Source organism: Ptychodera flava, chromosome 4 (genome assembly GCF_041260155.1).
Source record: "Ptychodera flava strain L36383 chromosome 4, AS_Pfla_20210202, whole genome shotgun sequence".
Lineage (NCBI taxonomy): Eukaryota > Metazoa > Hemichordata > Enteropneusta > Ptychoderidae > Ptychodera > Ptychodera flava.
In genome coordinates, this window is record NC_091931.1 from 8,320,509 (window position 1) to 8,338,035 (window position 17,527).

The 17,527-nt window shown below is 37.2% G+C and overlaps 1 protein-coding gene and 1 long non-coding RNA gene across 2 annotated transcripts in view; both read left to right on the top strand.

The window, feature by feature from the left end:
- Positions 1–768: 768 nt before the first annotated feature.
- On the top strand, positions 769–3,763 carry LOC139130817 (uncharacterized). Its single transcript, XR_011551989.1, has 4 exons — positions 769–949; positions 1,596–1,745; positions 2,640–2,786; positions 3,585–3,763. It is a non-coding gene; the product is annotated as an uncharacterized lncRNA (long non-coding RNA).
- A 12,033-nt stretch (positions 3,764–15,796) lies between these two features.
- The window catches only part of LOC139130823 (fatty acid hydroxylase domain-containing protein 2-like), a 28,251-nt gene continuing 26,520 nt past the window's right edge, over positions 15,797–17,527 (top strand). Inside the window, exon 1 of the mRNA XM_070696618.1 lies at positions 15,797–15,909. The gene's annotated coding sequence lies outside the window, so the exon portion shown is untranslated. The remainder of the gene's footprint in view (positions 15,910–17,527) is intronic.

Genomic DNA, 17,527 nt, shown 5'->3' on the forward strand with positions numbered 1-17,527 from the left:
GAGTACTACTGTTTCACAAGGTATATCACTCTTTTTGTCAGTTGGGTCTTACCATTCCAAATCCAATCAAGGGGATTGCAAGAGTGTTACCATTCAGTTCTTTATATTCCAAAAATAAATTCCTCATGAAGTTTTGAACTTTATTTTGCTGTGCAGCAGTTCAACGCATAGTATATCCACTATTTGGATGAGAAAGACACAACATATGTTTAAAACCAGGAACTGGAGGAGTGATTTGAATGTCTGCAGCAGTTATAAGTTTAAAATATCAAATGATATATATATATATATATATATATATATATATATATATATATATATATATATGTGTGTGTGTGTGTGTGTGTGTGTGTGTGTGTGTGTGTGTGTGTGTGCGCCTTAAACCCTGTCTATGACAACCATTCTTAAAGAAAAGTCCAATTTTACATTTGTTCAAAACACTCACTTCTTCACTGTTTTCCAATGTATATATATATATGCACTGCATGTATCGGCAGAATTACTTGTAACATTGATACCTATACCCACCTGAACCTGGCATTTGCATTGTTCTCTAAAGTCAGCTGTTTCATCAGTGTGTGCAACAGTCCAGTATGTTATAAACACTAGCTGAAAATCACGTAAATACTTAATATATTTTTCTGTTTGTCTTAACAGTGATGATGGATTCAGCCTTTAAGTACAAAGATGCATTGTGCCTGGTTCTACCATTGTATAATTACGACCTTCGTGCAATGAGAGATGATTCAAAAGCAAACTTAAGGCACTTTCTCTCAACAAGATCAGAATAATACTGACACAGGTGTTGGCAGCGCTTGTCTTTCTGAGCAGTACAGATGTTTGGATTGTTCATGGCGACATCAAGCCAGAAAACATCATGATCGCCAATCCTGATACATGTGAAGTCCAACTCATTGATTTTGGCCTTGCACTCCATCGCAGTAAATGTGTAAGTATGAAGTCTAATGTTAAGATAGTATGCACCTCAATTGAAAGATTTCAATTTTTTGCACAACATAATTTCCTTAATGAAACATTCAAGCATTCTTTGAACACAGTAAGGATAAAAATAAGGGGTCACACCATACAAATTTTGGTATCAGCAAAGGAAACATACCATTTGGAAATTCAAATTGCTATGCCATCCCTGTGTTTACTCTATGATGAAAAATTTACTTTCTGATTTCCATGAAACTAAAACAGTGAAAATATTAAATTCTTCACTTGCTCGAAAATGACCCCCCCCACCCCGAACATTAGACCAGAAAAGAAGTGTAGAAGTTTCTAGTCTTTGAGGTGCATTCTACCTTACAAATTGTACCTAGTCAGTATGCAGGAGTCTTTTTTTAGCCTCTTGTGGTCCAGCTATACTCTGCGTTAGATAAACTTAAAGATCAGAAATCATCATCTTATAAATTTCAATTTAAAGTCATTTTGATCATTTTGAGCAGAAGTTGGAATGATGTGGTGTACTTCTCTCTGCTGTAATTGGGCAATATTCCGTCTCAACTCCTCACTTAACATTACGCAATAACTTAATACTAATCATACTAAAATGCCTATTGATGTTTTAATATTTAATCTTCACTATACAGAAAAAAGGACTTGTCCTGGGAACCCTGCTTTACCAGGCTCCAGAATTCTTGTTTGGCACCAAGTTTGACCACACCATCGACATGTGAAGCCTAGGAGTGTCCCTTTGTGAACTGTACACAGGGAATGAATTGTTCTCTGCATCTGATGAGGTCAGTATTTCTCAAAAACAATATCTGTCATTCAGTGTGTTTACAGGTATGCAGTTTCACAAACTTTCTGATGATCGGAGGTTAATTGGGACACAAAAAATTGCCGAACCAGTAAATTTGCCACACCTTGCGAATGCTGAGGGAATTCTACGACAGACTCAGGACAACTCCATTTTGCATGACGATTTTACTCTCAGTATGCTGTACTATATTCTTGGCCTCAAATGTTATTTCAGCAAAAACATTGATGACAATACAGTGATGTTATTTGGAATCAGCCCTAATTTTCTTTATAGTTTAAAAGTTTCTTCATTTGTGTATTGATTTATTTACAGTGAAACTTGTCTAAACCGAACCCCGTCTAAACTTGGAAGCCTGTCGAAACTGAACCCTTTTCCCAGTCCCATTCTAATAGAACTCTATGTTAAAAGAACCTTTATAAACCAAACACCTCTCCAATCCGAACAATTTTCTGAGTCCCTGTAGGGCTCAGTTTAGACGGGTTTTACCGTACACTGTATTTGTTTATTTATTTATTTATTTTCATTACCATTATGGGATGAGCTGTTATTGCTTTTATTCACTGACTGAAATTATTTTACTTTTCCCTCTTTCAGCATTCTATGACTATTTTACTGATACCATATTTTGAATCATTTAGGTTACATAGTTATGGTTTATTCAGCAATGCTGTGGTGATTTAGATGGGCATAACAAGCAAAGGCAAAAAAGACATGATGCACATATCGTAAAATGATACGGGAATGACCAGAAACAAATCAAAGTTTTTTAGCTTCTGTAATTGTGAAAACAGTTTTTGACAAATGGGCAGTTGTGTAACAAGGATTAGTTAACCTCGCTCCCTATTAATTTAAAGTCTTCCTGTCTCCACAGCAAGGTCTTATTATACAGTTTATGGACAGTTTGGGCGAGGTTTCTCAACACATTCTCAAAAAAGGAAGATTCAGAAACTGGTATTTTAAGAAAAGAGCCAGTGGAAAATATGAATTGAAGATGAAGGACTCACGATATAACACACCTGTGAGTATCATGCATGGAATATAAAACTTGACAGTTATTCAAGTGTCATAATACCTCCCAGGTGAAGTTACTTCCAATGGCGTGAATGCTTTTATATTCACCATGTGTGACTCTTTGATCAAATGACTTGTTCAGGATAGTTTTGGCAAGTGTTATATAATGATAGGCAAAGTAACTACATATGACCCTTATTTGTAGGTGATATAGCCCTTGGACAAAATCATAACATTTGAGCAAGCTGTTGAGAGTGAGCCTGGTACAAAGCCCACTCATGAGGAATTTGATAAATTCTTTAAATTCGTGTTCCTTGAGCACCTCACAAGCATTTAACGTTAAATGAATATAAAAAATCTACCACAAGCAGAAATTGTTGAAGGCAAAAATATACCAACAAGAATTGACCGACTATTCTGCCATTCTTAGAACTACGGGTAGCATGGTACATAGAAGTACACTGACAGACAACCACTGCCAAAAAAACTGGGATAATTTTTTTCTCAGAGTATAGGAACAGTATATCATGCATGTATCACATGCTTTTCTTAACATCGGCAGACTGTCATACTGATCAGCTGAATTATCATGCTCTCTCTTTTCTAAATCTTGCAGAAATCATGATCTGAGAGTATGTACAAGCAATTAATCATAAACATGATATGTGATACCAAGGTAGAATATGTATAGGAAAAATATGTTAAGCCTTGTTGGTTTGATGGTACATAAAAAAGCCAACTGTTTATTAAAATGAAGAGAGTATATTCAATTTTACTTTGAATATACTTTTCCATATTTTTTTAGTTGCAGGAAAATACCAGACACGTGCCAGGCTTCCATTATTGAGCAAGATAGTGCTAACTTCTGCAATTGCACAACCCACTCGTTCCTCTCATCATCTGAAAGTCATTTAGTAAAGAAGAAGTCAGATCTACACTGAGAGGAAATGGCAATGCTTCTCAATCAACTGCAAGTGCTTTGGCAGAACTTATATACAGTTAAAGAGCAATGTTAGCTGGATTAAAGTCCAAGGGTACAGTGCCGTTTAAAAAGTATATTAAAATGGGAACAACCATTTCTCTCATTGCATAACATTTCAAGTCTATGTTAGCTAGAGTTTATAAATATTTTAAGAATAAAGTTTCTGTACTTAAGTGTAATCAAAGTCTCTGTAGTGTTCATCAGCTGTGTCCTCGTGTGAGATCTTCTCGGTATCCTTTTAAAGAGACAGTAGCTGTAATATTTGATTTTTGCCCCGCTACTTTTGGTTTTAATGTTAACCACATATTCCTATGGAACTCCCTGAAAACCTGTTGCCATTCAACTTGTCAAGCAAGCCTGTACGTGTGTAAACTGCATTGTTATTATTGAGAAGTGAATTCTACTCCTGGCTAGAGTTCAAATGTAAACAATAATAGTGCATTTGAAATGTGTAGACGCTATGGTATGTTGACAGGTTAAATAGTAGGTGTTTGAACATTCTTTCGGGGCGGGGAAAGGACAAGAAATTATTGTTGACATTTGAAACAAAACATACTGAAAAAATGTCAAAAGTTACAGCTACTGGCCCTTGAAATGAAAATTTGGAGACCAACTGAAGGGTGTGTGCACTTGTCTGAAACACTGCCAGAGCAGCAATTGGCAGTTTGGACAGGATAAATGAACTAGCAAAGGATAGCTGCCTGATCCACACAATGGGCATAAATAACTGTTCATATATACCTTGAAATCCTCACAGAAACATATTGTCCATCAGAATGGATGGCATTCAATGCCTTACCCTCGGTTCCTCATTCTGTTTTCATTCTGGTATGACCTAGCTGTCCTTGAAAATTCCACTAAATTTCTTATTTAGTATAAAGTGAAAACTTATAATCACTTGCCCATTCTGTCTCAAGTAATGTTGTAATGTAGTAAAAGGCAAAGTCCATTAAATGGGTTACTGAAAGAATAGCTGCAAGATTTTTTGATTTCAATGACCCCACAGTTGATGAGTTTGTAAGAAAAAGAGATGGATTTGCCATAGAGTGCAGCTTGTGATATTGGAACAGAAGGGTCACATGTGACATAACACATGGACACTATATAGATACCCTGTTTTTCAGCTCAACTTCTCAACTCTTGAATAAACTTGAACTAACTTGAAGTATGAAGACTTTGAGAAGTACTCCAGCAAAGTTGGTAAAAACAATTCATATTATCATTACAACAATTTAATAGGCAATGAAGATAATAAAAGGTATGTTCTCCACTCATCAAAGATATTACCACAATTGGAAATCTGAGCTGTTTAAACACACGTTCAGTTTCAAGTCAATATGTATTTTTTTAAAATTCTTAAACTTATGAAACTAAGATTTGCAGATAGAATACTGTCTAATTCATATCAAATGAACTTGTTTGGACATGTTCTTTCAGTGACAAAGAAACACTTGGGTGTTTTGCTTATGAAAATTCTTGAACTGTGCTATTGGAAAAACAATTTCTGGAAATGTGTTATTCAATTTTAAGACTGTCACAACTAAGTGAAAAGTATTTTTTTATTTTCTGGTAGTGAGCCTCGGAAACTGGAAGAATCTAAACTTTTAGTTAACTTTTCTCAAGGAAACTTTCAGCCATTCTCATCCAAAATCAAGAATATAATTTGAGCATGGAAGGGTCATCTTGCAATCAGTTGTTTTAGAGAAACAAATTACCCAAAGTTTATTAATATTTGAAATTCAAAATATTGATCTCTTAGGATAAATTCTTGATTTTTCATATGAAACAAGACTGTTAAACGTTTTACTTTTAGTCCTAAACCTTCATTTATGAAGAATACATCACAAAATATGAACAATTTGAAAAATTATTCCAAATAAATGACAATGTTGACACAATTATTGTGATTTTGCTACAAAAAATGCATAGATCTGACATTTGTCAATATTTCCAGCTCCAAATACTCTTGCAAGACCCATACTAAAATCATTAAAATCCATGGGACTCTTTCAAAACAGGTAATCTACCAGAATTCTGATACAATCTGCCAATGGTGAAGGGAAACTGCAACAGATTTTGCAAATACTGAAGTTGGAATTCAGCAATTTGTCAGTACATAATTGCACTAATCAAGGCGTGGAATGCTCTCTGCTTGTCACAAGTGTTGGGTATTCCAATGTTAGAATGGTCAGATTGAGGTATCTGGGTCAGTGTAGAACTATAAAATATTTGAAGGACAAGTACAACGAATTCATTAGATGTGCACACACACTTCATAAAATATAGTTCCCTCTAGCTTTCTCTAGACTTCTACACTCTTTATACTGAAAATCAGCGAATCAATGTTTCTCCACTTGCACAATTTATTTTTTCAATCTTCAAAACAGGACACCCAAAAGTAGACTTGTTTTGATAGAAGCAATACAACAGCAGAAAATGTCTCAAGCTTCATGCAATTTTTATGACAATTTTTAAAAAGATCATTACCTGTAATATTTGGCTGAAAATGAATGCTAGCATATTTTTTAAAGACTGTACTAGAGTAAAGTAAAAATTTGCTGATGGAAATGAAACATTGTATCATGATTTTCTATCATGATACAGAAAATATGTTTTGTACCATGTTGTTCATTGATTTTGTTTTAAAACTAGCTCCACAATTGATCATTGTATGGACTTTGTTTTAGTACCTCAGAAATTATTATTAATGTTTTTGTTAACCATGACGTTGACAGTATAATCGTAAGTTCTTGGCTCATTAATAATGCCTGATGGTATGAAAAAAGTCTATATTGTCATATAGCCAGGCCAACACTGCCCAGTGTCTGCTTTGATCCCAATGGACTAAGGTTGAAGAGAGAATTAATGGGGAAACAACTATGTAGAATTAGAGAGAAAGGAGAACCAGGGTGATTATGAATATCCATTAGAGATCTCACAATTGCTCTACTGTACAATTGTCATGCATTCTTTGTTATCGTGTTTGTTGGTTATACTTATTACTTTGTGTATATTTATTTCTTTGTAAAATTGTTTGCGTGTTTCGTTTTTTTTCCTTGTACTTTATTCTTTTTCCTGTATTTTATTTGTCTGCTTGGTTGTTTGTTTGTTTGTTTTTGAGTTCAGTTGTTTACTAATTATCCAGCGGTCCCCGAGCTCTGCCATTGTTTATAGCTTGATAATCTTGAGGTCCCATCGTTGACAAGTTTCAATAAATCAATAAGCTTACAGTTTAAGCTGACAGACAGGGTTCATCCAAAGAAGGAACACAAATTTGAGTGAGCAAGAATGAATATTAAACATGACTTTGACCATTGATGTGGTACCAGGGCTATTCGATTCTTCCTACTGCCTCCATGAATGGCTTATGCTGCAGGCACCAGCTTCTACACTCTCTACACACATACACATATAAGCTTGCATAGACATTTCATTAGCAAAAGACTGCAGTAAAGGCCTGTGCCGGTGTCAGATTGTCTCACAAGGAAATTTACTAAGGGAGTGTTCAGAATTTAATTCCAGAGTGGGCCTGGAGGATTCTCCTGGTGATTTTTTTCCATGGCCACCCTGACAAATTATGGAGTGCCTCCTGGTAAATTATGGAGAAAATCCATGGCCCCCTCATATTTCCTGGGTTTTTCCCATGGCCCCCCTCCCAATATTTATATATATATATATATATATATATATATATATATATATATATATATATATATATATATATATATATATATATATATATATATATATATATATATATATATGTATATATATGTATATATATATATGTGTATATATATATATGTGTATATATATATATATATATATATATATATATATATATATAATATATATATATATATATATATAAAATGGATCATTTATAGTGGACAAAACGAAAGAAGTATTCATGTTTCATAATTAACTTTTCTTCAGAAATTTTCAATTAAACCTGATTTGTTCATTATTTTGACTATTACTTTGTCCCAGATGTTTTTATATCAGTGGTCTATATCAAACACATTGGTTGTAAATATTGCTATTGAAGTTGTTTTTAACATTTCATACAAGTAGCAAGTATTCAGAGAAAGAAAGAATATACTGATGTACAAGCAGGGTGTGTTCACTGACTTGACAAGTGTCTCACTGTTTTCAGAAGTACTTTCCATAGGTGGAAATGAATTTAAAACTTGGAAAATGTTTGACTGTGGCAGTTACAGACTTTACCCAATACCCAGAATATTGTCATATTCTAGAAATCACTTATGTTGTAGCTTGTAAAATGGCTGTTCCCAATCTACTTTTTGAGATAATTTACATTCAATTATCTATTACCCCATGATTTTGAGCTCTACACATGACTTATTGCAAAATTGACCTGTTCAAAGAAAACAATAGTCATGATGGATAAAAATATTGTTATTTCATTACACTCTTTATTCTTAAGTATTGTCTACATGTAGTGTTTCCGATATAAACATCATGTATGAAGTTACTCAGATGCCACCTTATTTAATGTAATCAAAATTGTGAAAAAATGCTGAGTCGGCACTTTTCAACAGTGATTTTTCAAAGAAAAACATACAATTATGATTCTCTTTAAAAATCAAGCAGATGGTATTTGTTATATATTTTTCAATAAAGTACATTTCAGTGGATCATTTATGAAAGTATTATATATTTGACAATATTCCTATGTTTTCTGACATTTCTACATATATTCAATCCTATGCAATGACTAATTTTGCATAGCCCCTGGGTAGTCTTCTACCTTATGCCAAGAAAAATCGCTATTTGCATCAAATCTACAATTAAGCTTACCTGGCATCTTATTGCAAGGCAAAACAATGATTCTTGGGTACCATGCAAATCCTCTCTGTACTTTTGACAGTGCAATTTGTGTAAATAAACATAATTACAATGTAAGTTTTCTTGCTGATACACATGATACACAAAAGACAAGGACATAATTCAGTTAGAATTTGTCGGAGCATATAGTAATTGGCAAAGTGATATCTATCTTTGAAGTTTAATGGTACACAATTTGCAGGTCTCCAGATATTTATGGAAAGTGAGATGTTACATGTCCAGCATACATTTTCACCTGATGATACTGAATATCTTGCAGACTGACTCATGCAGTGAAATTGGGGAACCCAACTAGTGTTTTCTTTTCTCTTTTTTTCAAATTTGGTTGCCATAAAACAAAGTGGCTGCCACTGAAAGCAACAATACTGAGGAATATTTCAGAACCTTTGTTGAACAGAACACCTTATCCATAACATGAATTCACATAATGTATATGTTATATTTCTGCTAGTTCCATTCACAATTCAATGTTCATAAATGCAGATAACCCTGGATACGTCAAAGTTCACATTTTGTCAGCAGAACATTTTTTTATCAAAGTTGACAGAGCATGCATATTTCACATTCTTTTGCAAACTTAAAAATATATAGTCATGATGTACATGTTTTAAGATGATGGAAACAAACATGTTAATTTGTTTTTGGCCTTTTCTGCCAGCCATCACTGAGAAATCTTTGATCATACAAATCAGAAAGGGAGTCTAAAGAATTAGTATCATTACACAATGTCTGAGCCTACCCACAATTCTCCTTGATTCATACACAGTGAGATCGCTTCTTGACTACAGCAAATTTCTTGTGTACACAGGATGCTATGCTCAATATTTCAACAAGCTGGCATAATAGTATCGATGCACATGATTTTCTTGATGCACATACAGAATTATTGGAAAATCAGCCCTTTTTCCACGTATGAGCTAGCAAATTTGTAAATTAACCAGTTATTTTTGACAGCCGCACCTAATTCTATAGATCAGGACTTCTGGGGAAATATTTAATTGATATGTTTTTTCTGTAGCCCCCTAAAAGATTTTGGTATTTTTGTCTGCCCCCCCCCCTAATTTTTCTTGTGGAAAACGGGTGCCCCCCCCCCATGAAAATCCTCCAGGCCCCCTGAAAGTAAATTCTGGACACTCCCTAACTAGATGCCAATGTCAATGAAAAACAAAAGGCTATGACACCCATAATCCTCTTACATACCAGAACGAACATGATCCTGGGGATCAATGTTACCTGATACTCGGGTCCTTGCCTGACCAACTTTGGTGACAAACATAAGACGTTAATGTTCCATTGTTATGTTTATCTTATCCAGCTGTTGCTATGATGGGAATGTCAGGTCTGTGACAACTCACTTAAGATAATCTGTTTGCAAATGTTGACATAGAAATTAGTCCTCTGATAACCAAGTAGGGAAGTGGCTTTCTGGTATGTAGTCTTAGATCTCCCTTCTACTTAAAATCTTATGCTCCAACAAAGTGTACTAGGTAAGTTTTTATAAAGTAATAGTTCTGCAAGGAAGCCATGATGGCAAGGGATGTGCATGCTGAACTGAATATTTTAGAAATGGATATATTCAAAGGAATGTATCATGGAAATAAATGTGTAAAGATTTCTAAAGAAAAAGTTTTGACAGTACCATGAGGCTTTTGTAAACCTATGATGAAAACTATTTGATAGCAGACATATTCATAGTCTTTCCTATATAGCCTCAAGAACATGACTTTTGAAAACAAATCACATGTATGTTTGTTGTAGTGATTTGAGAGTTCTTCATCGCTCATGTTGGGAAAATTAAACTACCTCACAAAAGCCACATGAAATTGACTATAGAGTACTCTTTTAGTAAGAAACTTTTAATTAGAATGGTGGTTTATTGTAGATTTATTGGAGATCTTAGCCATTACATTTGATTTCAGTAGTTTATTGTTATTTAGTACTAAATTTTGAGAATTATATCATTTTAACTCATTGATCGTCTTGATATTTCTTATAGTTATTTTTCTGTGGTTTTATTCCATATCTTTCCGGTTGGGGAGAGTTTTATCATTGATTCTGCTAAATCATCTTGCAGTCACATAAAAACTTGCATTCACAAAGGATCAATCCTTACTAGTTAACTTTTGGCTTTGTAGGCATTTTCTCAATCCTTTGAACACCAAAGTCAATTTTTGTCACCTTTACAGAATATACCATAATCAAATTTTTTCAGATTTTTGCCAAATTTTGATAAAAAACTGTAGTTTATTAAATGTGATGTCCATTTGCTCCAAAATTATTAAACAAATACAGAAAAATCCATAAAAAGTGGTAAAATGTTGCACTAAAATTGTGGTGGGAAAATTAGCTTCCAAAGGGTTAAATTTTTGATTTTCACAATAATACCAAAACCTTGACCCTTTTTATTCTAGTATAAAGACTAATAATAAAGGCATTACATTAAAGTACAGTAATAACATTGATGTCAAGTTTTCCAGTTGATGACAGCCTCTGGAGATACTGTAAACCGGGAAATTTTCGCGAACGAGAAATTTTCGCGAACTTCGCGCGGGCCAAAAAAACGCGAAAATAAACAGTCGCGAATTTTTTTTAGAACAATGTGTGGTTTACTGAAAATGCAACACGCGGCTTGGCTCTATTCACACTCTCGCAAACACACACATACACACACACACGCACGCTTACCAAAGGAAATACGGTGACGACACAAAGTTTCAGTTCAGTAAAAACAACAATGAAATATTTAATAATTCACATCAAATATTACTTTTTACAAAATCATTAAAAAAACACACATTTGAAATCAAAGAAATACCGAAAGAAATTGAAAGCAGAAGTTGTATCAAATTATAGTAAAAGTTCAGTTCGTTGATTTAAACTTGGATTTCGTCGATGGCAGCTTTAATTGAAGATTGGATGAACCCGGCGACAATGGTGTCTCGTTGGTTGCGAAGCTTCTCGAAAGCTGTCAAGAACCAGTTGGCGTGTAGTGGCTTGATGGTTGACAAACGAAGATCTACGCTGACGTTGCTGATGTCGTCGTTTCGATCAAGGGCACGGGAAACATTGCTGGCATACCATTTGCTGAATTCCTCTTTCAGGTACTCTTTGAACTTGCTGTTGAAGGTGAGGTCGAGAGGCTGTAGTTCAGATGTGCAGTTGGCTGGGACGAAAACTGTTGCGATGCCGGCGTTGTGAAGCTTGGTAAGAAATCTCTCACTCTGATGAGCTCTGAACACGTCAAAAATTGCAACTGCATTCTGTTCGTCGGGGAGGCTGAGACGATGACGGACTTGCTGTACATATGGAATCAGGATGTTGTCAGCGTAACGGCACATTGACTCTTCGTTACTCCAGTGATTAGGAGTATGGTGGACATCCCAGTCATTCGGGAAATTAAAGTTCGGATGACAGTTGTTGGTTTTGCCTTTGTACAGTAGTTGAACTGGGAGGAGGTCGCCGTTGAGTGACACAGTAAATAACGCTGTTATTTCTCGCTTGTCTTCGAGACCGATGATGGGTACTTGACTTTCACCCGCCTTAGCCAGTGTCCATGAACTGACGGGTACGATATGGATACCAGATTGATCGAAGTTAAGCACAAGCTCTGGAGGGATGGCTTCTGTGGAGACAACATCAACGATGCGTTGAAGGAACTGCCTCTTCACCTCAGGGAAATTCTCTGGTAGTTTTCTGGCTGCCTTCGTACCTTTGCGTTTGACAAAACCCATTCGAGTAAGAAGAGATTCTGACCAAACGCGGGTTAAAGCGATGGGACCACCAAAATCGCTGAGCAAACTTCGGTCGTGCTGCATGACGATACCACGGGCACCAGCAAGTACGATGTTTCTATTGACGATGCCGCCCGAGTCTCTCACCCCGTTTATGTAAGACTTAACACGTTCGTCAAGCTCACCCAACAGGAGTGGTCGACCACGTTTGGCATGTGGAAGAGAGTTCACTGGTTGTGGGCCGGCTTTCTTCTTTTCTTTGATGTAAGCAGACTTCATCGATCGGACTGTACTTTCGCTTATTTTCCTGCCGAGGGATGCTGTGTAGTGACGGACTGCTCTGGCATTGCCATTTTCAGCTGCAAACTTGCCAATTTCTGCGCGTAGCTCGGCACTGTAGTATTCGTACTGGCCCCTCTTTCTCTTCAAACCATTTGAGTTCAGTTCCGACAACACCTTCGAAACTTCTTCGTTGGCTTTCAAAGTCGCAGCAGGATTTTCTGACTTCTCTGGATCTGGAAGACCAGGCTTGGTCGGAGTTGATGGGTTGCGAATAACGTAACGCCACATGTTGTAGACAAGTTGTATTCACTACAGTGATCAGTGGACAACTGAGATTTCTGAAGAAATTCATAAGCTTATATGCCATTTTTATGTTTGATCTGCCGAAATTCATTGACTATCCCGCAAAATCAAAGGAACATTAACACTCGATCAAACTATGAACATTAATTTATTCAAAAAAGAACTTTCAACAACCGCGCAACACAATGTCGGAACAAAGTGAAAGCAAAAGTCCAGAATGCTTCTCTTTGTTTGTGTCGCTATTAACTGGATGATTGATGTTGCCTAAATTGCTCACGCCCAAGATTAGTAATGTGCGACTTTGCAAGTTGCAAACTTTATATAACACTCGCCCCTGAAACATTGCTCAAGTGTACGGTTACCATAAATCTGTGTTTTGGGGTTAGTGGCACATTTTCAAACGCATTTTTATGTGTAGCGTTTATGGTGTCCCTAAAAGGACAAATTCTGTCCCTTTCATTGGGTTAATCATGGAGGTAGGAAGAGAATAAGAACAGTATTGCCCAATTGATTAGTAACGGTCCCCGGTGGTGGCAGTCTCGGAGCAGCCGGGTACGCACGCTCGTTAGAAATTTTGCGGAAAAGGGGATGAGTTTCGTCAGACATCACGGAGACATCTAGGTCCGTAAAATCGAGAAAAAGGGGTACTTTTTCAGATCACCCTCCGAGAATAGGTCTGGTTCTTCTCCCAAGACGCTTTCTCACTCGAGAGAGTAAAACCCAGCAGCGGTCCCCCCAAGCCATGATCCAGAACCGTCCCGGGAGAACCGTACATCACATCGTGAGGGTGATTGTAACTACGTGCCCACCCCTCAAATCAGTTCGATTAAAATTTAATAAGTTCTGGCGGTTTAAAAATCCAGTGACCGTCCCTGTGATGGTAAACAATTAGGTAAAATCTCCCAGATATCGGAAAAAATGGGGTGTTTTTCGCAGTGATTTTCTCCCAGATTTTCCCAAAAAAGGGGTGTTTTTCAGAGAAAAATTATGGGAAAAGGGGTACATTTCAAACTCTGCTAACGAGCGTGGGTACCCCCTCCAGAGACTGCCACCGCCGGGTAACGGTCAGAGTAACACTACGAATACTGTATTGTTTAGAAAGTGACAGTAATCCACACCAATTTTGTTAATTTGGAAGCACACTGAACTTACACGTCCGTCTTCTTGGTGTAACACAACATGCGTACACTGATTTAATTCAAATCTGAACGGTAAGGAGATTTGGACAGCCAATTCGTGCAATCATTTTTTTTTCTGTGAGCTTCACAAGCTGTGATTTATCGCCTTCTGATGTACCGCCTATTGTGCACGGGCGGCATCTTTGCTCTTGCTATCACATCATTGTACTTGTAATTTGCCGTATCAATTAACACAATTTCTCTTCTTTGCACTTGGATACTTTAATAACGAGGTATCGAACACTGGTTTTTGTCGGCACGCTCAAACAGTGAGAAGAAAAACTGCCGAAGTGACGATCCATTTTAGAACATCCAATGAAATTGTCCCACATTCACAAGCGTGTTGTATCATTTTGCAAGCATTCACACTGTCCGTCATTGTATTGTGTCCCAGGCGTAGTCATGTGACTTGTTAACTGCCGAAACCACAGGGGATTTTTTAACACATTACAACAATAGATCATTTCTGATTGGTCAAAAAACGTTTAAATAAGTTCGTAATCGCAGCAAAGCTATCAGTTTATTGAGTACAACTGTCTCGTCAACGCTACCAGTATGCCGTCGAAGAAAGTTATCGTCCGTGGCTTGCTTGCAGTTGGCATGCCACACTATTGCAGTGGTCGACCCCTCGGAGTTGGCGAGATTTATGAAGTCACTCGTGATGCCAAAAACCGGTTCGACAAAAATGCTGTTGCAGTTACATCGGGCGGTATGAAAGTAGGCAGTCTAAAAAGAGATGCGGCGAAAGTAATGGCAACAATAATCGACGCACGATTTCCAAATGGCAAGGTTTATTTGAAACCAAAGAAGAATGCATACTACCATTCACGAAGAGTTGGCGTTGCACAACAATGTAACGTTGGTTTCTATGCTGACGAAAGTGTGGTTGAAATGGTTGAGGACATCCTCCGAGATTCTCAATTTCAATACCACGTCCTGTAAAAGAAGCCTAAAGGCACAAACCAAACGGCCCTTTTCAGGGCCAACACATCCTCCAAAAAGAGTTACCGACAGTAAACACTAGTCAAACGCACTCACAACACAATATTTTCAGTTTTGAAAGAGCAGTTGAACGATTAAAATGGCTGCGGTTTAGTAGATTAACGTGATTTTGCAACAGTTTTGAAAGGGTGTTGCACTAGTTTGTTTGAACGGGTCTCGACGTCATGGTTTGTGGCTAAGAATCCTGCTACAAATGTGACAAAAAATGTACAATAGAATGATTTTTGGAGAAGAGAGAACGCGAAATTAATTGTCGCGAAATAGTCGCCTTTGTAGATATCGCGAAAATTTCTCGTCGCGAAAAATTTCCCGTAGTTCTCATGGTGAGAAATGTTGAATAAACTACAAAACTTCATTTCTGTTTGAAATACGTGAGAGTATTACACTTAAAACACTTCTGGTTAAATTTTTCAAACTGGGCACAGGCGAACTGGAAATAAATAGTCTAAATATGATATTGTTTTCATAATTATCGTAATTATGAAACATTGATATCACTATATCGAGTTAGTCTTTCATCCGGGTTTCCTTTCCTTTCTGAGGAGGAGCAGCACTCGATAAAAATGCTGTATTTGAGCGCGGTACCTCCAGGGCTCGAGATTTGATTGGTAGATGGCAATTATTTGCACCAACTTAAGGAGTCTGAAACTAGGGCCGTGGGGTCAGCCGTCCGCCAGCCGTAAAGGTCGATTCAGCGAGATCGAGTGACGTTATAACATTCCAGTAATACTCGGAAAAATCGGAAAACACCACCAGCGCAGCCAAATTCCAAGAATACAGCAGGTAAATGATTCTGTCTCACATCACTTGCATGTTTGCGACATCGACAAATACTTCTCGCGACAATAATGTAGAAACCGGGTCGGCTGCCGCGAGGTCGAGTGGCCGGTCGAGTCCAAGGTACAAATGCCGATGTATTGTTTGTAAACATCGTTCGAAAATTGTACCTCGAGGTTTGGGTTGTCGTAAGATTTGATCCGACATCCCCTGCGCTCTAAAGTATAGAAGTAGTACGTGCCGTAAATTAATAGCGCTAGTCTGAATGAATTCATAAACTGTACCTTTTCCACTCTACCGTCTATGCATGTAGATAAAATTTCCAGTTTTCTGACGTCTTAGACGTCGTTTAGCTTCGGCGCAAAATCACACAACTCGTACGATTGTACGAATCATTACTCTAAAATCGATTAGACGACAGTAAAGACGACGAATTTACATATTGTTAAATGTCCAACAACTTTTCTCCGTGAATGAATGTTCTGCGATTTATCGAGGACACACTCAGAATCGTTCCCAAAGCTCTTTAATTGCAATCTTTGTTTACATCCTACAACAGTTATATTCACATTCGCGCACAGTATGACGCACGGCTTTGTTGCTTGGCAAAGGTTTCATAAGTGAACCGGGAGAGGCCCGTATTTCGGAGTTGTCATGGCTTGGATGGCACGGTCTGCCGCGCTGTATTTAGACGGAGACCAGGAACGCAGCCCATCAATTGATTTTACACAGCTGACGAGTACGATGCACGGGCTGTGACTGTGGTATGCATAGTGGTACCGAGGATAAGCAGTGAAAGTGCGTGTACCTCGCAAGCTCAATGCTACTGTTGTGGTTTACACATGACATCAATGACAGATCACATGTACTAAAGGTCATGCCGATTATATAACGAGATCAATAATCGTTCAGCAGATTTTCACTGAATGACGTGAGATGTCATTGTGAAAACCAAAATCAGTCCTAATGCCGTCTGGCTATCCAATCCAAAACCTTTACCGGGAATGGGGTAGGGTAGGGTGGGGTGGGTGTGGTTGACTTTAATATGGAAATTTGAAAATCATTGACACTTTCAAAAGTTATTTCAATTTTGAGAAGATTGATTCAACATATAGCGTTCAGTAATTATACAAGTAAAGTATGCAGCAATGATCCAAAGGCTTACTATATAATATTTATTTGGGGATTCAGTGTCCAGTCCATATGCCCTGGTTAGGTTGGAGAAGCATAGTCGTCCTAACCAACTCTGCCCGAAGAAACTATTGGCTGGCGAAGCTGTTAAAGGCAGGGGGACTATATGCATGTATTATGCTGAAGTGAGTTGATCACTGTTGCTAAAAAATTATCAAAAGTTAAAGAGAATAAAGGTTGAAAAGTGTTGGTATGCTATAAGATCAGTGAATTAATTTCTATCATAAAACCATAGAAGCTTAGTATTCTTGATAAGCACTCCCTCAAATTTAAATATAATCCTGATGTGTGTAGCAGTTTCAATGACTGAAGCCTCCAACAACGGTTACTCTAGCGTAACCGTAACCGTGCTCCAATGACCGATGGTACACAAAAAGCATATACAATTGTGGCATTGTTCTGCAGGAATGTTTGCAGCCCATTTCTTGTCCAC